The sequence below is a fragment of the Parasteatoda tepidariorum genome, chromosome 9 (assembly GCF_982258835.1).
Source record: "Parasteatoda tepidariorum strain Cologne lab strain chromosome 9, Ptep-v5.0, whole genome shotgun sequence".
Taxonomy (NCBI): Eukaryota; Metazoa; Arthropoda; class Arachnida; order Araneae; family Theridiidae; genus Parasteatoda; species Parasteatoda tepidariorum.
Genome location: NC_141763.1, coordinates 52,679,431 through 52,704,811, shown reverse-complemented (window position 1 = coordinate 52,704,811; position 25,381 = coordinate 52,679,431). Strand labels below are relative to the sequence as shown.

The 25,381-nt window shown below is 30.2% G+C and overlaps 1 long non-coding RNA gene across 2 annotated transcripts in view; it reads left to right on the top strand.

Moving 5' to 3' along the window:
• LOC139426800 (uncharacterized) overlaps positions 1-25,002 on the top strand; it is a 47,007-nt gene extending 22,005 nt beyond the window's left edge. The window contains exons 2-3 of one of the 2 annotated variants that reach the window (XR_015429228.1): positions 15,365-15,628; positions 24,736-25,002. This is a non-coding gene — a long non-coding RNA (uncharacterized LOC139426800). Of the gene's footprint in view, positions 1-15,364; positions 15,642-24,735 lie in introns of both variants that reach the window. The other variant, XR_015429227.1, reaches the window with a different exon arrangement.
• The last annotated feature ends 379 nt before the right edge of the window (positions 25,003-25,381 follow it).

The following is a 25,381-nucleotide window of genomic DNA, read 5'->3' as shown; positions in this document are numbered from 1 at the left end:
AACTAAATAAACAACAACTAAATTCCATTCGTTTAGCATTGCGTCATATGTTGTTCCTACTAAATCGAAGTAGTTGTGCTTTTTTCATATTATTCCCGTAATTGTATATTTACTGAAAAAGACATATTTTAATTAAGTTAAACATATTATAACACTTTTTAGGAGAGTTTAAAACCTGTTTATTACTTTTATTTTTGATTTATAGATTTTAATGACACATTTTGGATAAAAAAAAAAGCTATTCAAATGACAAAAAATACATTTTATACATTTATTGTAAAATACATAATAATATAATTTTGCGGAAAAGGTATTAAAAATATTAAACATTGATTTATTTGGTTTATTTTTCATCAGAAAAGTTGTTAAAAATTTACTTACAAAATTGGGGTTATTGAATGTTTGACAGAACTGTGTAAGCATCTTTCACTTCTATTTAAAATGAACTGAATCTCTTTGAAAATTAACTCAAAACTCTCTATAATCAATGTTTTAAAAATTCAAATTTTAATTGTACCCTGAACTGTAATTAATAAAATAAAAAAATCTGGTTTTAAGGAAGCGTTAAAAGTCGTTATGTGCTTTATTTTAAAAGCAAAATTTTACTTGAAACGTCGAAATATTATTCGAAACATTTAATTTATATTTTCTTATAAGTTGTACATATATTTACAAACAAAACAAACACTCAAAACAAAAACTTTGGATTATTAACAAAACGTTAATCAATTCTCAGTTTATTTTGTTTGAAAAGATTTCATAAAGGCAGATAAGTTTATATGGTTTAAAAAAGACTTATCGCAACTTAAAAATATTACATTCAAACTTGAGCAGGAACGAGATAACTAAACGCATAGATAAACCATATAATTAAAATAAAATAATACCGTATAACGTGACTTAAATTTTGAATTATACTTTATTTATCGCTATTTAAAAAAAATTATCTATGCATCAATGTATTTAATTAGTTAAATTATGTATCTTTAATCTTTGAATAATGACTTTATCTAGGAACTTTAAAATTTTTACTAAAATCGCCAGTGGCGAGACTGAGTTGAATAACACTTTTTAGACAGAACCAAAAGAACTAAAATATAAAAGATAAAAATTTAACCAATCAATCACCGCAATGATCCATCTGTAAGAATTATGAGCTAAAGGAAAAAACCACTTTTGATTGTCTGTCTTGGCGAAGAAGGAAAATTGCTTTGTTTGGCTAGATGTAACTTCCCTTTGTAGTCCTGTAACTTCATAAACAAAGGAAAAGGAGTAACTTTGAATCCTCAATTTTAATTCTACACAATACTTATAATTCGTTTTCATTTCATTTTATTGCTTCATTAATAATTAGTTTTTACTATCTAAATAATACCTATAATTTGTAAGCATTAGTCGATAGTTTGTAGAGATTGGTTCCACTTTTTGCGGTTCTTATTCAGGGGAGAATAGGGAATAGGGAAATTTCACCGGGAGTATCGGGAAAACCTGGAAAGCATAGGGAATTTTAAAATCACCTAAAATAACAGGGAAAATGCAGTGAATTTTGATTTGTTTCTTTACAAACTGGGAAAATACAATGAATTTTATTTCGTATTTTCGTCTTTTAAAAATGGTGACTACTCAATGCGTAATCTATGGGATATTTAAGGAATTCCAACTATACTAAACTATTTAATTTACTACAGCATTATTTAAGTAAGTTCACCTGTTTCTTTCTTTTTTCTAAGTTTTTCTAGCAGTTAAAACTAGTATAATTAGCCCGATATAGCTTACAAAAGAGCGCGCAGTGATTGTGTTTCCTCTTAATATATTGTGTATAATATATACAAGGAAAATGAGAAAAATTGCACATTGTAAAATGAAAATGAAAATCAAAAATGAAAAAAAATTGCACATTGTAAATTTTTTTTTTAAAATTTAAGTTGTTGTTATGACGAGATTTGGGATAGATGTGATACATTTTTACCCACCACTTCTTAAGATTTTTATTTACAACAGCGGAATTATACTTTTGGAAAAGTTGCCCGCATGCAATGTGTTAAGATGCCACACGAAAAAAAAAAGATTCTGGAAAAATTACCGAACTTATAGTTATGATTTTTCTGGTATAAAAGAAAATAGGTTCTGTTTTTCTGGTATAAAGAAAAACAGAATTCTGGTAAGGAAAACAAAACTTTACGGTGTATAAACCATTAATTTGACAATTTTTTCTGTTCTTACGGTAAAGTCTTACTAGAAATTCTGGTCTTCAAAATTATAGTTCTTATTATCCTACATTTATTAAAAAATATAAAACTGAAAAGTAAATTTTATCTAGTAAATGGTTTTTATGTCATGATCTAATGTATCATGTTAAGAATACCGAAATTCTACCACATTTATTACAAAACGGCATGATAAAAAAACATCGTTTAATGCTAATTTTACTGAAAGAAAACTAAACCATTCGGTTAAAATTATCCTATTTTATTTTATTATAATGCTTACTATTAATGTTCAACTTCGCAGCCTTGTAATTTTGAACCTTATCCAGAAGACAAAGGAACTCCTGGATCAAGTATGGGAGAAATTTGCCTTCGTGTATGATTTTTCATGGATGACTTCGCGGGACTAACCCACATTTGCGTTACATGGTGGGGGAAGCCACGAAGTTACGATTAGCCTGGCGGCAAGAGGACTCTAACCCATAATCCGTCTGCAACTGAGTATATTTTACGTCAGCACTGTGGTTGGTGCGAAACGGGTGCGGAATTAATATTGACTAATCATTGCAGGAAATCGAAACCGGGACACCTTAATGGAAGACAAACGCTCTATCTTCTGAGCCACCATGACTCCGGTAAAAATTATCGTGCTTTTTTATGTTCTGATAGAGCCAGAGATACGGTAAATTTTGTCCTATTCTGGAAGTGTCGACTACAATTTGTTTCTCAGTGCCTGAGTTAAGGGCCATACCGCGAAAGACAAGAGGGTAAATAAGGAGCCGCGAAGCTATGAATTCGTGTAAGAATATTCCTGGTAAAATAATATAAAATAAGTATAAATTTCTATATTCAATAGTTTATAGGATAACAATATTTTATAATAGAAATAATTACTAACTAGAAAAATTATGTATCTAAGAAATGAACTTATGCAAAACAAGTTTATTAATAATAGCTGTTGAATGACATCGTTATCTAATAAGGATATGATTTTATTGGTAAATTCTCCTACTTACTTTTTACAATGCATAATTGATTCAATAGAATAGCCAAATGAATAATTAAATGAAATAATGAAACATATTGTTCTATGCATTCAATTTCTAATTAAACTATTAAAGTGTAAAAAGGGGATTTTTTTGTTCAGTTTAATATAATTTATTAGAAGTAGAGAAATACATATTTGCAGGATCAGTTTCTTTAATTAAGAGTATTTATATATTGAAGTTTCACAGAGAAAATAAATCTTCTAAAATTACCGCACTGCCTGGTAATGATTCAATAATAAAAAAAACCCCAATAATTCTAGTTAATAAGAACAAAATATATGGTATTTAATGGTATTTTTTCCGTTCATATGGTATCAATTTACCGGGTATTCTGGTTTTCAAAATTAAAATTCTTATTACCACACATTCAATAAGTAATAGACAACTGAAAAGTAAATTTAACCGATAAAATTACCAAGTTTTATCACATTAACTAAGTTTTATTACATATTTTAAAACTATATTTTGTTGTAAAAAATAAATAACCATAGCACTTCCATAAAAACTACCAAGCTTTTAGGTGTTCTTACAGAAAGGTTAACCATATCTGGTAGTTTTAACCATTCTTTTTTTCTATCTCATTGTAGTTATTGTTATTCAAGATAAAGATTTCGTTTTAACCAACACAGAAATTGTTGCTCCGAGAAAAGAAAATGATACATTTGAGTTGAGATGCATTTGATTGATGCTCACGCTAATATAATATACTAGTGGGCTGCGCCCCCTGCTCGCTAACACTCGCCAACCCCCGAAAATTGCTGCGCAATCTTATATGGTTTGCTTCGCAAACCAAGCTCGCTTCGCTCGCTACTAACTTAGGTCCATTGCAAATGCACAAAATTCTAAGAATTCAAAACAATCATTCAAATCCATATAACAACTATTTTGTTTAAAAAAAATTACATCTTTTTAGTAAATACTAAGTCATTAAATTAAATTTGAATTCAAATAACTGACATGTAATTCGTTAAACCTATTAGAAATGTGCTATAGTATAAAATCTTAAAGCGTAACAGCACGACTGAGACTCATTTTTCAATGAATAACTAATAACAATAATAAAACAAGTAAATTCGTGATATAAATCAAAAATCGTCAAATAAATTCTTAATATATAAATTCGGGAAAAAAAGCGCTTTCGACAAAATACTTAAATAGAGATCGATCGACAACGACAAGACTTCTGCCTAGCTTAATAGTATGAGATTGCCGCAGCTGATAGGGTGAATTTCGGCAGAGATCACATTTGGTGAGAATGCTCTCTCTGGTTATTTCAGTTTCCGTTTTTGAAAGCGCTATATGTTGAGCCACCTCAGCTAGATATGGCATGTAAAATTTTTAGCGGCAATCATTAGTCGATTTTCTAGCCATTCGGGGAGTTGTAATGAGGCTTTTTCTGTAGCCGTGTAAGAAAAATATATATATATATATAGATATTTGTTTCTTTTCTTCTTAATAATAATAAGACCTATGAAAACAGTGCTTGTTGATACTGCCCTATCACAAATTATAAGTTTATTAACTTCCGTTGTATATCGTCAAATTTGCCGAGTAACTGATTGTTAAATTCATTATCATACAAATTGACTGAAGCACTAATTCGCTGATTCATGTAGTTAACTGATTATCTAATATGCTGATTGATGCATTCGCCTATCTTTCCTTATTCTCTTGTTATGTAAAGGAATATTCATAATAGCCGATGCCATGGTGATAAGAATCTATATTACTTTCTATAAGAATCTATATTATTTTTTTAAAATAAAAATCAAGAACAATCTTAAAATTAATCACATGCCTTAAAAATAAATAAATAAATAGAACAAAATAAAACAAGCACATGAAAAAAATCTTAAAAATTACCCCGTTTATAAGAAGTTAATAAAGAAGAATCACTTACTAATAAAAGAATGTATACTTGAAAAGAAATTTTTCTTGCGTAAAGGAATATTCACAATAGCCGTTGCCAAGGTGATGGGAATCTTTATTACTTTGTTTTTTTTTTAAAATAAAAGTTAAAAACAAGCAATCTAAAATTAATCACTTGCCAAAAAAATAAAAAAAATAAAATTAAAATAAACAAACATGTGGAAAAAATATAAAAAATTACCCCGTTTATAAGAAGTTAATAAAAAAATAATCACCTACTAATAAAAGAATGTGCTTGAAAAGAAACTCTTGTTATGTAAAGGAATATTCACAATAGCCGTTGCCAAGGTGATGGGAATCTTTATTACTTTTTTTTTTTTTTTAAATCAAAGTTAAAAACAAACAATCTGAAATTAATCACTTGCCAAAATAATAAAAACATTTAAATTAAATTAAACAAACATATGGAAAAAATATAAAAAATTACCCCGTTTATAAGAAGTTAATAAAAAAAGGAATCACCTACTAATAAAAGACGGTAAAACGGCAAACGCTACTAAATTCTTTTCTGAGATTCATTTTTAATTTTTATGATTTCTTTCCGTCTTGTCTCAGAATTAATTGCGTAAAGCAAATTATTTTTGCACCCAATTATTATTGTTCATTGTTTAATCAATTGCATATATTTTTATTTTTATTCCTTATTATTTTTATTATTTTATCTAATAATAATCGACTCGTTTTTAAACGTGAAGTACACATTTTTTGTACATTGTATCATCTCAAAGTACGAAAGATAATATAGTGAAAATCTAAAATTTGAAGGAAAAAATTGTGGGAAAAAAAAAGTTTAGCAAGCAACGTTTTTTAGTTTTGATTTTAAAAGAAATTCCATTAAAGTTGTTCAAAATTTAGAATTTTTCTTAATAAATTGTGGGATTTAAAAGGCTGTAAAGTTATTTTATATTTGCAATTTAAATTTCGTTTCATTATAATAAAAAAAAGTAATAGTATAAAAAGTAATAATATAAAATAATGAATAACAGAAAAAGTAATAAAACGCTTTAAAGAGAAAGTTTTATAAATGTCACAGTTTTTTTTCTTTAGTTACATAACTAGTTTTAAACATTTTGAAAACGATAAAAAGTAAGAATAACATTTAGGTGTCAAAACTTTCGATTAGTATCCTGACTAAGCTTTTAGATCCGGTTTGTGGCTATCTCCTATCTATTTTAAGGTTTAAAAAACCAAAAAAGGCATTTTTATTCAGAAAAAAAAATTTTTTTTCCGCCTGATTAACTAACCTAATGATTATGTAACTCTAATTAATTAACACAACTTTACACTGATTAATATTCAATTTATTAATGTGATATTCTCGAACTGATGTAACATCAAAAGATATTCACAGTCAAGCGTCTTCTTTTTTTACATTATTTTTTTTCTTTACTCATTGCATTTAACTACAAAATCAAATATTAAAGATAAATTAATCCTCATCGCGATAGATTTAAAGATTTCTTGATAAATTATTTAAAGAAGTTTAAAAAAGTTAATTGACATAAAATATTTTTTAAAGGAAAAAAATAATAAATGAATGGAATAATATGATATTTACAGTTCTTACGAGCCTTCATACAAGTATTTAAAAACTATGTTATTGTATAATTAGAACGTTACAGACGATTTATAAAGAACAAAGTATCGTCGGGGTCAAATTCGTAGACAAAAGGTTTCGAACATTGACCCGTAAGGGAAAAGAATCCCCACCGGCACCACCAAATAACAACAAAATTCATCTCAATTTATTAGGCAACTAACAGAGATGGATTAGCTTATTTAGTTCCCTCATACTCAAGCACAAAGGTAAATATGCAAAATACTCCATGGTTTTGAATAATCAATTTCATTGCCACGCCAGGAGAAATATTCTTTTCTTCTTCTTTTACTCAGCGTTTTTCTAACAGAACATCTGAAAATAATTTAATTACTATTCGTTTCCAAACTTATACGGAAATCGTATGCGAGAGATAAATTATTTTCCTCTAAAAATTTTTTACTTAATAATAAATATTGAAAAGCGAAATTCCACTTTCATGTTAAAGAATTTGAAAAAAAAAATTACACATTTCTCACGGAGCGAGAAAAGGACAACATTTTTGCCTTAACATATACACCAAAGAGCCATTACATTATGACCACCCTCCATCTATAACAATGGGCTCGCCTAGGTTTTCATGGTTACTCGCCCAGGAACAATGTTTTCATGGGGCACATTAGGACCCAAAATCCTCATAGAACAATCCCTGACGTCTGAACATAGTTACAGACCAGGTTCACCCATTCATGGCAACAGTTTTTCCTGCGGGGAATGTTGTTTACCAACAGGATAATGCACCATGTCATAAATGTCGAGGAACATTCCAGTGACTTTCAAGTCATGTCTTGGTCCCCAAATTCACCTGACCTTAATCCAATAGAGCATTTGTGGTCCTACTTGGAAGCCAAATTCGTGCTGCCACGCTACCCCCTCGCAATGTGAGGGAATTGCAAGACCAGTTGGTGAGCGCTTGGTACCAGATACCTCAGACTATACCTATCAGAACCTTGCGGAATCAATGCCACGGCGGGTGCTAGCAGTTTTGAGGGCTAAAGGTGGTCCTACATGTTATTAGCAGGGTGGTCATAATGTAATGGCTCTTCGGTGTATATCGCTATGCTGCACTGTTTTAGTTTTCATTTTAAAATTATGGTAAATTAACCGGCAGCAGTATGCCAAATTAACTGTAAAGTTTACGGTAAGGAAAATTTTTTACCTTCTCGGTTTTGAAACCGTTTGCAACTAGTTTGGTTAAAAACATGAATACAAAACCAAACGGTTTTTTAATCATTTACAACTAGCATGGTTTCAAAACCGCAAAAAAAAATTTAACTGGACATTGGACCTAGGATTTTTATTAGGTAATGGGTATTGGAGTTAGGTTAGTGTTGAGCTGTGTTTTATTAAACTTACCATGTGGTTGAATTTTTTTTATCTGGTTGTTTCATCTATCGTAAGAGATGGGAAATAATAGACTTTTTTGTGTTAAGCAGCTTTATGGTGCTGACATCTGTGCATGAATAAGAGTATCGTATTCTAATAGTCTAGAAGTGTTACTACTAAGTAGACGCGTTACTACATTTCAACATGACAAGAGGATAGTCTTTAACTCGTACTTTCAGATTTTAGCACTTATGAAAACTTTCTCTCTCTCCAAGAAAAGTTACTAAATATCCTTTTGTAACTAAAACTGTTTGATTTTTTTTTTATCAGACGGTAGACGTTCTGAAGAGAATTGCGAACAAGATAATGTTTTGATAAAATTCTCATGCAGTTGGCAACAAAGTATTGATTAACATGTTTAAAATGCGAATGATAAAAAACCAGACTAGACATTTAGACAGGAGATAATATTTAAAATTTTTCACTTAGTGACCTTTCTATTATTTGGTGCATAACTTATCAGTGTGTTATACAGCCTTGTGGATTATTTTGTTATGAGAGAAAACGTCTGACATTAATTTGAAGGGTGTATTTATAGCTGTTATCATAAATGTATTTACAAAAAAAATCTGAAAGCCGAAATACGCTTTCACTAAGATAATAAGAGTCAAATTAGACAAGATAAGGTATGATGCATAGTAAAAAATAATGTGCATTATGATGCAAATGCTATTATTTAAATTTCCTGTACGTCAACTGATTATAATATTACATGTACATCGTTGTAAATTAATTTGATAGACACTGACACTCTTTATTTTAAAAAAATCGTTATAGCACCATAGGAACATGTTTGAGCAAGAAAATAAAAATGGAGATAAAGAAACAGGAGGCTTTGACGAGAAATCGGGGTGCAACAGATTAAATTGAAATAGACTTCCAATTATTGGGAAACAATGGAATATTAAAATTACTAGATCATCCACTAAATTATTAGAACGTTTGAAGATATATAATGAAAAATCAAATGAATTTTGGGAGTCATTATGTATTTAAAAGAAAATGATTTTTAGGAGTCATTATATATTTTGAAACATTCTAATAATTTAGTTAATGATCTTTCTAGTATCCCACGGTTTTCCAATATTTGGAATTTTGAAGTCTATTTTAATTTGTTGCACCCTGGGGTTCCCGCTAAATCCCTTCCCTCCTGTTTTTTCTTTCATTTTTCATCTCCATTTTTATTTTCCTGTTCAAACTTGTTCCTCTGTCCCTATTGGTCAAACTACTTTGTACGTGTTTGTCTCCTTCCTTTCTCTGCCTTAATTTGGAGTTTAGACATTGAGGAAGTTTTTTTTTTATAGGACTGAAACTATAGTATGTCTTCATTTGTACTTCATTAGCGTTGTTTTTGGCTTTAGTCTGCATAGCACTAGATAGGTGGTGGGAAAAGCTATATTTTCCTTGTAGTTAACTACAACTACTTTATTACAATTGTAGTTAACTTCAGCTACAAATACTTTCTTTAAAATGTAGCAACTACAAACTACTTTCGAAATGTAGTCACTACTTCGCTGCTCTTAGAAGCCAAACTTAACTGAAGAACTTAATTTTAACCAATATTCAACGGACTCAATCTCAATGGTTAGAGGGAGTGACGGCAAACATGCAAATTTATTAAATACAAAAGATATTTTAAGCAATGAAATCAGACACAAAAATGTACTATATAGACTACCGGTCAAAAGTTTGCGAAAATTTTGAAATCTACAAAAAAAGGTCTAAGTTAACATGTTCATCGAACTGCGAAAAATCATTCGAATTGCAGGAAAATTTGGTATGTTCTAAAGTGAACCCTCTACTGTTAGTTACATATGATCAAATTGCAATACTTTGCTTTTTGCGAACTGAATCTAGCTTTTCATCATGGGTTGTTTTTATGGTGAAAAAAGTTGTTAAGTTTAAACACTTGCCAAACTTGCAAAAATTTTTTTTTTACTTTCTGTTAATAGAAAATAGTTATTTGAGCCGTTCTATGTATGCCCTCAAAATTTCAGATCGATTTGATTTTTTTTTTACGAAGTTATAGAATTTTGAAAAACAAGCGTATTTTTCTCGATTTTTGAGCATTCCACACATGCGGTCTTTTGGTCTATACATCTTCTACCAAAGAACTTTTTAATTTTAATGCTTTCTATATTTTCAAATAATTAATATTGATTAGAAAACAAATATTCTTATTCATTATTGTAATTATTGTTATTACAAAGAATTTATTATGAATATAATTAAAACAATATCTCAGGGATGTCACATTTCATCGAAAATTTGCTTGTTCTTGCAAACGATGCTCTGATATTTCGAATCGAAATCAGTTATGGAACATTTTACAACAGGAATAGAACTCTATATCATTTGAAGTGATTAATGGATGGTTAGAACGAAAGCCACGCATATGTAAGGCTATAATAAATGCAAAAGGTGGATGGTTCGAGGAATCTAAGATTTAAATGTTAATTTATTTAATTACAAAATACGAATAAGAATATGCTAAATATTTGACCTGTTGTAAATAAAATAGTTTAGTAAAAATGCAAATTTTTTATACTATTGTTATTATTTTTTTTAGAATTGTTTATGTAATTATTGTTATAACTTTTTATTTTAATTTAATGTAAAGTAAAAATATCACAACAAAACTAATGCATAAAAGCAATAAATATAAAAAATAAAAATAAACAATAATGTTACAAAAAATTGCCACCTGAGATGGAAAAAGCTATCCAAAGGATAAAAGCCAAACAATAACAATATTAATTTAAATTTATTTTCATCAACAATAATCAGAAAGAAATGTTATTTTATAATGTTAATGATTATAACAACAAAACTGTGATCAAAATGTGATAATCGATCAAATACTCAATTTGTGTTATTTTATGAATAAAAAAATGGAATATATAATAAAGTTATGAATTTTACTTCATAAATATACTATATAGTAACTAAAATAACAATTTAATAGTACAATTTGATTATTTACAATGTTAACATTCATTTTAGTAGAATGGGTAGACTCGCCCCATACGAGAAATTTGTCAGCAGTTCTATAAAACTATACAGTAACAGCGTAACTGTTAATATTTTCTAAAATCAATTTCACAGCTTTAAAGAGGGATAAATAGCAATTCCGAAACACCTATTAAAAGTCTTTTTTCTTTAATATTTACAAAAGTTTGACCACTTGAAAGTTGACAAACTGTAAAAATGGGTAGACTCGCCCCGGTTTATGGTATTCAAAACTAGTTTTCTCAGGATCAATTTGACCGATTTTGCACCGAATTTCAGACCATCAGAAGTAGATATTATCAAGGCTAGGTCAGAGAGGCATTCTAATTGCATACGATGACGGGCCCGCGAAGGATTTGCACTAATCAGATTCGAAAATTGTTTTGCGTTTGTACTTTGCTTCTTTATTTAACTGACGTAAAAAGTAGTTGCCAGGAATCGCTACAAACTGGTGTTTTTTTGTATCGCACTACTTTTTTTTTTTTTCTTTTCTTCCAGACGTGGACACGTACCTAGGTTTGCAAAACCCTTAACCGTATAGTCCACGTCTGGCCACAGGTCTAGCTCACATAATACATAGGTGCATCACACTAGTTTAAAAAAAAAAAAAAAAAAATTAATAAATAAAAATAAAGAAAGTGTAAATGAAAAACAAAATTTTGAAGAAAGTTACAATAGATGACAGTAATTAAAAACTTAATGGATAAGTAACATTGAAAGATGAGAAGATCAGAGTTGCTACATGCATGGTATGAAGCGCTCTCTAAGAGGCTGTAAAATAGGAATTTTGAAATACTTGGAAAAAAAAGGTAATTGAATCTCGTAGAAGAAAAGAAAAGGAGTTTTTAGAGTTTCTCTTTAAGGGAATCAATTCAACTAGAGTTTGTGAATAAGAAAGTTTTGAGCATTTCTCATGGAGAATTGTGAGTTCAACTGAAAGTTTGTGAATTCAAGAAGAATAAATTAAAGTTTTGAAGTAGTCACTGACTATAAGAATGTAGGAGTCACTGAAACTGCCGGGGTGGAGGCGTAGAATTTTGAATCGATACAGATCTCTGTGTGCAAAAATCGCACAGGAGGATAAGTTAATGTGGATTAAAATTTGATCGAAGTGCGGAGAGTGCAGTCTTGTAGCTTGGGCAATCTGCAGCATAAGCTGGGTGATGGGGATTGTGTGAAGTACCAAAGTACGTATTAGAGTGCCAGCAGTTGATGCAGTGATGGGTGTTTGAATTGCATTCGCTGGAGTGATGTTGGCTACCACAGGTCACGCATGTTGCAAATTCCTGTTGACATTGATGAGTCTGGTGGTCAAGACCTTGACACCATGAACATCTCCTGAGGATTAATCTTTTCTTAACTATGCACTTATTCAGTCCTATGAAGATGAATCTAGCCGAAAGGAGATTAGTTGCGAGTCTATGGGAGACGTTGACTATGATGTGGTGCTTGTCTGTAGCTCTTTTATGAGGTATGGATTTGACGTATTTTATTACGTTATTGTTGCTGGGTGTGTCACAGTTTCTTTGGAGAATATTAGCGATGTCTGTGCCATCGAAGTGAGCTGGTGCATTAAGTATAATGAGCGGAGTAAGGCGTTGCTCTTTATCTTTGAAGTGTGTATCGCACTACTCACTACATCTTTCAAAAAGTAGCACACTACACTACAAACTACGGAAAAAAGTAGCGACTACAGTAGTTTCGCTACTCGTAGCGCGCCAATCTGTATTCCGACCACTGCACTAAATATACCCTATCCTTTGTTGGACCTTATAAGGTAATTAAAAAGATGATCCACATTTTTTTATTGTTCTAAAATCCATAAAAATGTTTCAAATCTGGTATATTATTGTTCCTACAAACTATTCTAGTTCCTAATTTTTTTTTTCTTTACTCATTATATGTTGCGAGCTAATTGAGTAATTTGCTTTTTGCTCGCAACAACCATATTTTTATAATGAGATGAGCTAATTTTTTAAGCCATCTGAATATTTAGACCTTTTGCAGACAGTCGACATGCCTTTAGGTTAATTTTATTTTCTAACCGGTGTTGAACTGCTGACCCATTACGAACTATCAATGCTCAACTCGTAGCCTTGTAATTTTGAATCTAACCCAGATGACTAGGGTACTTCTAGCTTTGGGACAAAATTACCTTCATAGATGACTTTTAACTAGAACTAACCAGCATTTGCGTTATATGGCAATGAAACCACAAAAACCTCCCATGGTTAGCCCATTGGCAAAAAAATTCTAAACCATGATCTGTCTACGACTGAGGATATTTTGCCTCAGCAATTGTGATTGGTGCAAGCCAGGTGTGTGCCGGGAGGTTGTGAAGAAACAGCTTTAAACCTTCGACCAGACATCACTGGGATTCAAACCTGGAGCGCCCCATTGGGAGGCTAAAGTTCTACACTCTGAGTCATCACGGTTCCCTTTTAGGCTAATTTTATTTTATTTTACAACAGTCGTTGAACAGCTGACCCAATTTTGGGTTTACAACTACTAATGTTCAACTCCGTAGCCTCGTAATTTTTAACCTAATACAGAAGACAAAGGAACTCCTGGATCAAGTATTGGGAGAAATTTACCTTCGTGGAGGACTTTTTTTATGAAACTTACCTGCATTTGCGTTAAATGAAGGGGAAAACCACGAAAACCACCCATGGTTAGCCCGACCGCAAGGGGACTCTACTACTTAGGATATTTTACGTCAACACCCTGGTTGGTACAAGCCGGGTGCGTGGCAGAGGGGTTTTGTGAAGAAACAGCTTTAAACCTTCAGATATACTGAGAAAGTCTTTACAGTCAAACGGAAATTTTTTGAAGCGCGTGAGTTTCGATTAAAAGAAAGTCTGTATTTATCTTGAAACAGTTTCTTTTCTACCACAAAAGATGTTTTTTTCTGTAGAATTTACATTTATTATTTACAGTGTATTTACCAAATAGCTTACGACGTATAAAAATTCATTATATATAAATAAATAAAAATCTGTATCAGTACAAAGTTTCAACTTTGTATTTATATACTTTAAAATGCCTTTCCAACGAAACAAATATTTTTTTTTATCTTCTTGTTAAATGTAGTTAAATATAAATACATTTAATTAAAAGATATTCTAAGCAGCACTATTAACATACCACGCAATTTTTTATGGCAAGGTCACGAATGTTTTTCAGTTGCAAACAGACTACGGGATTATAATTTGCATTTTAACTTTGTTAGAGCTTGAAGTACTTTTTATTTTATTTAACTCAATGTTATCTTGTTGTTTAATGCAGACGAATTTTACTAACGTAGATTAGAAGAGGGGGAAAAATAGAATAAAGCGATAAAAAAGTGCTTTGTATTTAGTTTTTTTTGCATTTTTAAATCTAGCTAAGTTAAGAGAGAATTTGAACGTCTAGATTTGCGCCATATGGAGGTCACACCTGAGCTTGATTTTTATTTTTTTAAAGCGTTTTGTATGTTAATTTCCATGCTTAAAAATTTAAAATATTTAAGGTTGAAGCAAAATAATAAATGCTGTGTTAATTATTTGACTTAAAAACAACTCCTTTCGAATTAAAAATTGTAGCACAAATAACTGACTACATCAAATGATAACGGTATTTAATACATTTAAAATCAATTTTAATTTTAATTGTTCAAATGAAGTTCAAATTGTAACCTATTATATCCACAATTATAACCTATCCCAAATTATAACCTATTATATCTACAATTATAACCTATCCCAAATTATAACCTATTGTATCCACAATTATAACCTATCCAAAATTATTACCTATTATATCCACAATTACAACCTATCCCAAATTATAACCTATTATATCAAATTATAACCAAATTATGCTCACTTTTGAATGTGTGATGAGTCAATAGGTAAATAAAAAAATAAATAAAATAATCTAGATATTTAAACAACGAATTAGAACGTTTCTTTAAATAGTTGCGGTCTAGGGTGCAGAATAAAATCATAATTTATTAACAGAAAAATAAAATAATTTTTGCTAGGTATGAGAGAATCAAAAAGAAGGAATTTCTGCTAGGATATGATTTTTACATTGCTTGCGTTTTTAGTGTTAATGCTGTTGTAAAATATTTATAAAATTTTATTTTACGATAACAGCAAATGTAAACATGCATAATCTACTAATGGTGAATCTATCAATCTATCTAGGGCACGCATTGTGTTATACAGATGCCGTATGCAATTTTGTGGTATGGAGCCATGCCTGTTGCTCTTGATCTGTCAGTACAGGGATAGTTAATGCTGCTTGTAGGTGACGCTAAAGTTGTAGTCCAATGATGTCCTTTACGTGCTCGATTGGTGAACGATCTGGTGATCTAGCAGGCCAAGGCAACAATTCGACATTCTGTGATTGGATATTATTCTGTTGGAAAATACCTCCTTGAATGCTGCTCATGAATGGCAATAAAACAGGTTGAATCACCAGGTTGACGTACTTAATTATTCAATTTCAATCTGTCATTATAGCACTCTTAATGTGCATGCGTCAATTCTGGTGAAATGCGCATGCACACGCGAAAAAATATCATACTTACGTAAGTGAAAATAAAAATTTTCGCAAAAATCCACAAGTCGTCGTTTTAACTTAGAATATGAAATCAAAACAAACATTTACTTGCTCAGTTGCTCTTCGTTCAACTAATTGTTGTGATATCACACGATTCATTTCTAAATGTCATCAATATATTTCTTCAAATTTGCATTCCATGTCCATGTTTTAAGTTCAAAAGTAGGTTTAAACAGAAAATAACATTTAACAGCTATAAACAGCGTGCTTGTAGCTTTGTCTTTGTAACATAACGTAACGTAAAGATACATAGCATCTAAAATAAAAGCGAGCAAGCTGCTTCAAATCTTACGTACGGGAACGTACAGAAGCTTACGTAAAAGTGCGAAAGCTCCCTAATTAAGTTAAATTGATTTAACGAAAAAAAAAACCAATTAAATATTAAAAACTGCGTCTTTGATTAATGAGAGCTACAAGCTAGTAAAGATCACTCAGGTTATTTTTTAAATTTTAATTCAATTATAATTATAGATCGGCATTGCTAAAGAAAGAAACTAAGCAAATTATTTAATTTAAAAAAAGTTAATTGTATAAATGCATATGTACAGGTTTTCAATATTTAATTACTTAAGTAAATTCATAATATTGATTGCAACCATTCAGCTCACAAATTTATTAAACAATCACGATTAAATCATTTCGCTAAAGGCGATGTTTCTACGAATAAAACACTAATTTTAACAGAATTAAGCAATGACCTGAATATGGAAATTAAAACTAATGATCACGAGACAAAACTTATTTGGTAACTTAACCGAAAATTTCTGACAATAATCAGCTAATAAATCTTTATTGAATGTTAATAAACATTAAGCTCATTTATAAATGTTTTTCTTCTGTTTTCTCCAAATAACATTCGAATTTCAAATGAAATTGAAATAAATGCTTTAGTTTGTTTTATGAAGAAAAATAACGAACTTTTTGGTGTCCTTGCACAGAGCCAGAAATACTGTAAATTTTACCATGTTCTAGTAGTTTTGACAATGCTTTTCTTTCTCAGCTCATAAAGTTAAAATAAAAACACTTTAAAACTGTAAATTAAATACCTTTTTTCGTCCAAATAAACACACTATTCTTATTATTGTTATACTCACAAACCTACTATATTCATGTAAATTTTTTCCACATGATAAGGACTTCCTTAACACCCAGTGTCGTTCCTGGGGTGGCGAACGCCTGCGTGCAAGAATAATTTTGTGCGCCCCTATATACTATGCTTAAATTTTGATGATAAGGCCAATTTTCATAATCATTTTTAGTTTGAGGTTTAAACTGAATAGTTTCCTTAAAGACTAAAGTCACTTTAGTGTAAGTGTTTGATAATGAAAATGGGCGTAATAAAATAAAACAACGAAAAAATATGACAAAAAATTTATTTTCGACATCAAATAAAATAGACTATTAACGTACAATATAGGTCATAAATTCCAGTGTAGAAGCAAAGTGTAGAAGTTACTTCTTATATTAGTTTACTGTTTCTTCCTGTAATCAAAGTTTACAGCTTTGCTATAATTTGATTTTTAATAATTTGCTATAATTTGATTTTTTTCGAATAGTTGAATTTGGCGCCCCTTAAATTGGGCTCCTGCGTGCGGGGCATTCGCTGCATACCCGCCAGGAACGGCACTGTTAACACCTTCGGCCCTGAATTATGAATTGAGCAGATAAAAAATCAATGATATGGTTACATACATTGCACTATATAGCATAAGTATTTTCAATATGAAATATTTCCATCTGTCAATAACCAAACAACTTAAAAATTTTGCTAATAGACACCTGGCTATAGTTAAGCAAAATGAGAACATTCATTTTAAGCACAGCTTGCAATTATTTAGTATGAAACATTTTTAAACTATTCCTTTTAGCAAGGTTCCATTAAAATATTTCATACATTAAAATATTTCCTAGGGTCCGAAAGGCTGAAATATTTTTAAAATCACTTTAGACATATTTTCACTGTTAATTAAAATTAGGAAAGCTTTTATAAACATTCTAAAAGTAATGTTCATAAAAGCTTTCCTAATTTTATTAAACAAATTACTTTGATACAACTAATCTTTTTTCATATAATAAACAATATGATTCAAACTTTTCAATCTGAACTTAATAAATTCAGTTCTATACAATTGATAATGGTGTCCCCTTTTAATGTAACAAAATAACAGCTTACTGTTAGTAAACAACAGGTGATTGTTGCAGCTAATGGCCAAAAAATGAAAGTTAATCCTCCTTTTTCAGTTATTTATTTTATGATTAATTCATGTATTGTTGAATAATGATGTTGAAAACAATCTGAATTCATTAAAAAAGAAGTCTCGTGCCAAAACTTTCCACATGAGTTGATACCTCCCTTAATTTTGTCAGTGGCAATAATTATAGTATATTGTGTTTCAGAGTTAACACCTGTCAATTCCCTTGTCTTAATTCTAGCTTTATTTGAATGACAATGCTTTTTCTTCAAGAATCACTTAAACTTCAACAGGAATTGGTGCTATAATGATTAATGAAAACATTTTGCAAAAAAATTTTTTCTTTATTTATATTGATGTTTAATTTGTTTTTAAAAAATTGCGAAAAGCTTTTGAAAAAAAGTATTTACTTAGATTTGTATTTTTTAACGTCTTATTTTATTTTTATTTATTTATATTTATTTATATTTATTTTTCATTTATATTTTTTTTTTTTTTGTGTTGACACAATTATTAAACCAATTTTCATTGCATTTGCCTTAAAAATACTCACTGATACTGTGCTGAATTGAATTATTTTAATTTAATTATTTTTATTTTTTTATTACATTAATCTTTACCGAGTACTATGCAATGTGTAGGAGTAAATATTTACTGCTATTATCAAAATTGGAAAATTTTGGAAAGAGAACGCATGTATTTATTTACAAATTAACAGATTTATACAATTATACTTCGTTGTATCTAATTTTTGTAAGTAAACTTAAGCAATTATCTCACTGTATGACAAAAAACTTTCACAAAGATTCCTAAAATTACATAGTTGCACTCAAACTTATACCATAGAAGAAATCACAGAAGTAAACAATGTATGAACTTAACTTAAACAATGTATGATACTAAACAATGTATGATACTAAAACTTAAACAATGTATGATACTAAACACATGCATGTAACCGTCAATTACTTCAATTAATACCATGTAAAGTTAATCAAATTCTATGCCTCTATTAAGTCACTATATAAAAGTAAATTTATGCAATTATATTATAGTAAAATTATAAAATTATACGTATAATAATAAACCCGCAATTGTACAATATATGAAAGCAAACTTATAAGCGTATATTCTACTAATTTTATAATTGCTTTTTTATTGGATGAAAGAAGCTTTATATAGATCTAATTAATTTATTAAACCAACTAATGAGTTTACACCCCAGCTTATATAATTTATGGAAATAAACTTAGAAAATCATACCTTAATTTATATGCTATTTGAAACTAAACTTATGAAAATATACCTCAATTTATTGTAAACTTGTGCAAATTGCACCCCTGGTTTTTAGAAGATAAAAAAAGAAAACATTCTTAATCGTATCTCAACATATATAATGTAAAAAATAATCTTACCCAGAGAAAAAAATTTCTGGTAAAATTATCGTACTTTATAATAATGATATTTCAGGTTACAAAAATTGAAACTGAAATAGCAATATTTAAATTTTTTCGTAAATTATCCGTATTTATCCGTTAAATTTTTCCACTTCGTATGTTTTCCGTTCATATGCTAACGGTTTACCGGAAATTCTGGTTTTCAAAATTAATTATTATACTTTTAGAACTACATACAAAACTGAAAAGAAAATTTAGCAGAATAAATAGATTTCACGCCATGTTCTAAAATATCATTACAAAATTACTAAATTTTTTCCACCTTTGTCAAATTTTATCATATAGTATAAAACAATATTTTATTGTTTATTTGCATTTAGTTAATGTAGTAAATGGCTTTTGATAATTAATCATTATCAAAGTGCTTCAATAAAAATTATCGAGCTTTTAAGTGTTCCCATAGAGCCAGAAATATGGTAAATTTTGTCATATTTTGGTAGTTTTGATCATTTTTTCTCAGTGCACGTATTAAAAAAAATTTAATCAAATTGTATGCTTCTATTAATTCACTATATAAAAGCAAACTTATTCAAAAATTCTTCAGACGTATACAATTATTTCTTAACTATACCCACTTTATTCAATGTATGAAAGCAAACGTATAAAATTATATTCTACTAATATTGTTATTACTTGTTTTTTACTCTATGAAGGCAGCATCTACTTCAAATTCACACTACTTCAAATTCACACTAATTCAAATCTACTTCAACTTTTTAAACAAACAAATAAATTGTTCTCCAACTTATAAAATTTATGGAAAAAACTTAGACAATCATGCTTCAAATTATACAGGGTGTCCCAAAAGGTCGTTTACAAACTTAACATGCTGGTATGTCATATCATGATGAACAAGATTTATATAGGCAACTTGTGTCCGAAAATAAAAACTGAGACCGCTCGAAGGGCGATAAGTGCAGGTTTGGATGAGGAGAAAAAAAATGATATCGATAGCGGTGTTAATATGATTTTTATTATAAAACATCATTACATCACAGCAAATGCTCAAAATTCCTTCCATTCGCCACAATGCACGTTTCACAGCGTCGGCGCATTTATTCACGAACCCGTTCAAATTGGCCAGGAGTGTCACGGACGCGTGCTGTCGCTTCCGCGATCCTGGCGATAAGATCCATGTCCGATGTTACAGGTGTCTCGTACACTATGGACTTCATGTGTCCCCACAGGTAGAAATCCAGGGGAGTCAGGTCGGGGGATCGCGGCGGCCATGGGACTGGTCCGCCTCTACCGATCCAGCGATTAGGATAAATCCTATCGAGGTATTTTCGAACAGCGTAGCTAAAGTGGGCAGGCGCTCCATCATGCTGAAACCAGATGTTTCGGTGTGTAGCGGCTGGAACGTCACCCATCAGATCCGGCAAAACTCTTTCTGAAAAAATGCGATAGGTATTTCCGTCGAGGCGTTCAGGTAGAAGGTAAGGGCCAATCAACATGTCACCGATAATACCAGCCCAAACGTTTACGCTGAAACGTTGATGTGCATGGGCACGTGTACATCTTGGGTTTCCATGCGCCCATACGTGCATGTTGTGCAGGTTCACGACACCATCCCGTGTAAAGCAGGATTCATCAGAAAACAAAATCCATGATGGAAAATCTGGCTGTGGACCCGCTGTTGCAAATACCAGCGTGAGAATGCAATGCGTTTGGGATAATCGTCAGCGCACAATGCCTGTACTTTTTGGAAGTGGTAAGGGTGTTGCATGTCTTCGTGCAGTATGCGCATTATGGTGGAACGAGTTACACCCAAGACACGTTCGCCTTCTCGGAGACTTCTTTGCGGGTTGATGGCATACTCCTGTAGCACGGTTTCCTCTACGACTGGTGTGCGTGTAGCACGTTCTTGACTGATGTGGCTACGTGCTACGAAAGCACCTGATTCACAAAATCTGCGGTGCAATCGTCCAAACAAAACATGACTTGGCTGACGTCTGCTTGGGAAGCGCTCAAGGTACGTCCGTGCCGTGGCTCGTCCATTTCCATCAGCAGCGCCGTATACGTAATGCATGTCGGCCATTTCTGCGTTCCTAAACTCATTCATCCTTCTCCTTCAACGTCCACGCCTGAAATGATTGTTTTTCCCACTCTCCCGTTTTCGTGCAATTATCGCCCTCTAGCGGTCGCAGTTTTAATTTTCGGACACAAGTTCCTATGTAAATCTTGTTCATCATGATATGACAGACCAGCATGTTAAGTTTGTAAACGACCTTTTGGGACACCCTGTATAATACGTTATGAAAAGTTATGAAAAGATACCTCAATTTATAGTAACTTTAACAATATGAAAAGAAACATATTTAATTGCAACTCAACATATACAACGTAAAAAGTAAACCTACACAGAGTAAAAATTCTGTTGAAATAACCATGCTGTATTATGTTCATTTTATATAATTTTTATCTTAAAATGTGGTGTTAGAGCTTCCAAATAAATTTAAAAAAATTTTTTAAAAAATGAAGAAACAGATGAAAAGATGGAGGTATATTTGATGTTATTATAGTTAGTCGAAAATTCTTGTTTAATTTATAATTCTAGTTAATAAAAAAATCTGGCAACAAATTTTAAAAACTTTTTGAAATAATTTTATGTCATAATTTTTCATTTTAATATTTGTCAAGACTTTAAAAAAATTTCGCGTTATTATGTTCTTAATATTTTCTCATCTTTGTAAAATTAATACTGGCAGAAAAATTCGATAATAGGTCATTTATGTTTGTACTACATATAAAAGAGACAAGATCACATAAATCTGTCCTTTTAGTATTTAACTTATTTTTCTTAATTTTCATTACTGTTGATTTTAAACTATTTAGCATTTAATGAAAACATGTTATAAAAACACAACTATAAACAAAATGTACACTTGGTTTCAGGTAATTTTAGGAATACTAATTCAGTGACGTAGCACTGATCTATATGCTATTCATGTTGATTACTACAAAAAATTAATTGAATATCAACGAACACACAATAAAATTTTAAACAGAATCAACTACAGTTTTATTTATAACAATGACTAATGTTAAGCCAATGCTAAAAAATCATTTTTCAATTTTTTTTAAATGAACTAATTAAAATTTCTGAACGATTTTTATGATTGGGTGTCAAAATTGATCCTTGAAGTCGATGCTCTTTGAGAAAAAAGTATGGTCAAAACTACCAGGAAATTACCTGCTGGTTTGTTATCTATTATATACGTTGCAATAATATTATTTACTTTTAAATAGTTTCCTTTGAATAAACTTTTTTTTTTATGAGTCGTTAGGGTCATTGAAACTTCCCCGAAAAATATAAAAATGATGAAAAATACTTTGAGATTAATTTTCTTATGCATATAAAGGAAATAAAAACTGCAAAAAAATTAAATACTAAAAAGTGATAAGGAAAATTTGTTTTATTGACTAGAAGAGTCCCTTTTTAATAACTTCGGAACCATTTGCGCTAGCGTCCTGATATTTGAACAGCAGATATAAAGGAATAAACATAAATTGATGAAAATTAAATTATTATTATAAAAAATTAATATGAAACAATACTTTTTTAACCATGGGTGAAAAGAAAAACCAAAACACCAATTTATGATTGCAGCATCACACAGAGCAGAAACGTATGGTAAAAACTACCAGAAAATGGTAGCATTTACCGTGTTACTGTCTCTACGGAAGCAATGAAAAGCACGGTAATTTTCAGCGAAACACTTTGGTCATGATTTTGGTGAAATTAACGATAAAATATGTTTTTATAATACGTGATAAAATTTGGCAAATGTGATAAAATTTGGTAATTTTTATCATGTTCTGTTAGAGCATGACATTAAAAACCATTTATTCGGTTAAATTTTGTATTTTCAATTTTGTACTATTTTATTGAAATGTGTGGTAATCAGAATGATAATTTTGGTATACCTTACCATACCAGCGGTAAATCATCTCCATATGAATAGAAAAATTGAAAAATGAATGGTTTAATTACCGTATAATTTGATTTTACTACCAGAATCATAGATTTTTTTTATCAGAAATATCATTACCATACAGTATGGTAATTTTACCAGATTTATTTTCTCTGTGCAAATTTCAGAACAGTAGCCAAGGAGCCTAGTTCGGGAGATAAAACAGATTCGACATCACGTACCGGTCGACGGGGCCAACAAAAATACAGAATAAACACAAAAGAAAAGGAAAAAAAGAAGAGAAAAAATATATTAATTGGTTGAGTTTCAGTGATGCAAAAATAGGAATAACTCTCATGAAATTATGCTTTAAAATGTGCATAAAATAAAGTATGTAGTTTTAAAATTCAGTTCTAAATCATATTTCACATATAAATTATTATATTGTAATGATTAATTTCTTTTTGTTTTGAATAATAGACCATTATACAATTAATTTTATTTTATTTAAATAAACTATTCGTAAGCAAACTAGAGTGCTGTTTTATATTTTGACTCAGATTCCGCATGCAAATGTATTCATAAAAACAAAAAGTATTCATATTTCATCATAAAGATGTAATAAAATACGAATTAAATAGATCATTTAAAAGTAGCTTCGCCTTTAAACGGATTTCGATTTTTGAAAAAAAAACCTTCTATGCCAAAATCAATTACTCTCGATAAATTGGGGGAATAAATTTTGTTAAAATACATATGTTCTCTATGTATCTGTTATGAAATTTTTACCATTATTAAAGGATTTTATGAAAAACAAAGGCTTTTCTTGGAATTAAATAATTATCAGAATTAAATGTAATGAAAAGCATATAAATACTAATAAAACTTTCATTATAGTAATATGCAATTACTGTTTCCACTTTAACTATTCATTTCATCAGAAATGGTTTAATATTTTAATCATTTTAAGAAATAATTTACAACAGAATGAGTGCACAAAGCCTTAATAAGAATGATTTAAATACAGAAGACGATAAAAAGAGAAGACTCAGACTGATTTTCTAAGAAAATTTCACATATTCATAATTTCTTTAAGAGTTAAAGGCAGATGTGACGCAGAGCCAAACTCAGATCTCAGATTTTAATTTGTAATCTAAGAGATTTGTGTACAGACTCTCGATAATTAGGATATTGTGGTTTGATAACTCTAATTAAAACTCGACAATCAATATTTTTGTTTTTTGCGTTTCGATTGATTTTAGCACAGAATGTATATTGCACAAAAGAAAATTTTCTAATTTTAAGTGTGCTTGTTATAAAAATAATGTTTTAAATGATTGTTTAATTGTGTTTTTAGTTCGTATTGATTAAATAATGTAATTGTTTTTAGTTGGGACAGACCGTGTGATCTTACCCTTCTGCCTAACGCTATGTAACGCTGAAGCAACGAACCCGACCTGGATGCATCTGCGCGATGTCCTTCTCTAACTTGTACTATCAGTTCCTCAAATAGCTTATAAGCTGCATGTTACATGAGCACGCAAACCTGTAATATTTATGTGACAATAAATAAATGAAATAAATTGTTTTCAGTTTAAAATTGTTTATTGTTTAAATAATGTAATTGTTTTTAGTTGGGACAGACCGTGTGATCTCGCCCTTCCGCCTAACGCTGAAAGAACGAACCCGACCTGGATGCATCTGCGCGATGTCCGTCTCTAACTTGTAGGGGAGAGTGGGGTCAATTGTAACATTTTTTACTTAACTATTTTTAACTAACAAAAAATCCAATATATTATTAGTATTAATTGACAGACGAGTAAAGTAGACTATCCTCTACTAGAAAAAAAATAAATACCTGATTTTAAATATTATTATATTAGTTATTAACAATTTTTGACAGTCGTGCAGTTGTTACAATTGTCCCCACTTACGGGGTCAATTGTAACAGTTCATAAATTCAACTAAAACATAGTTAATTATACATATTATCATAGTTGTGATATATTTTTTAATTGATCAAAATAGTAGTGATA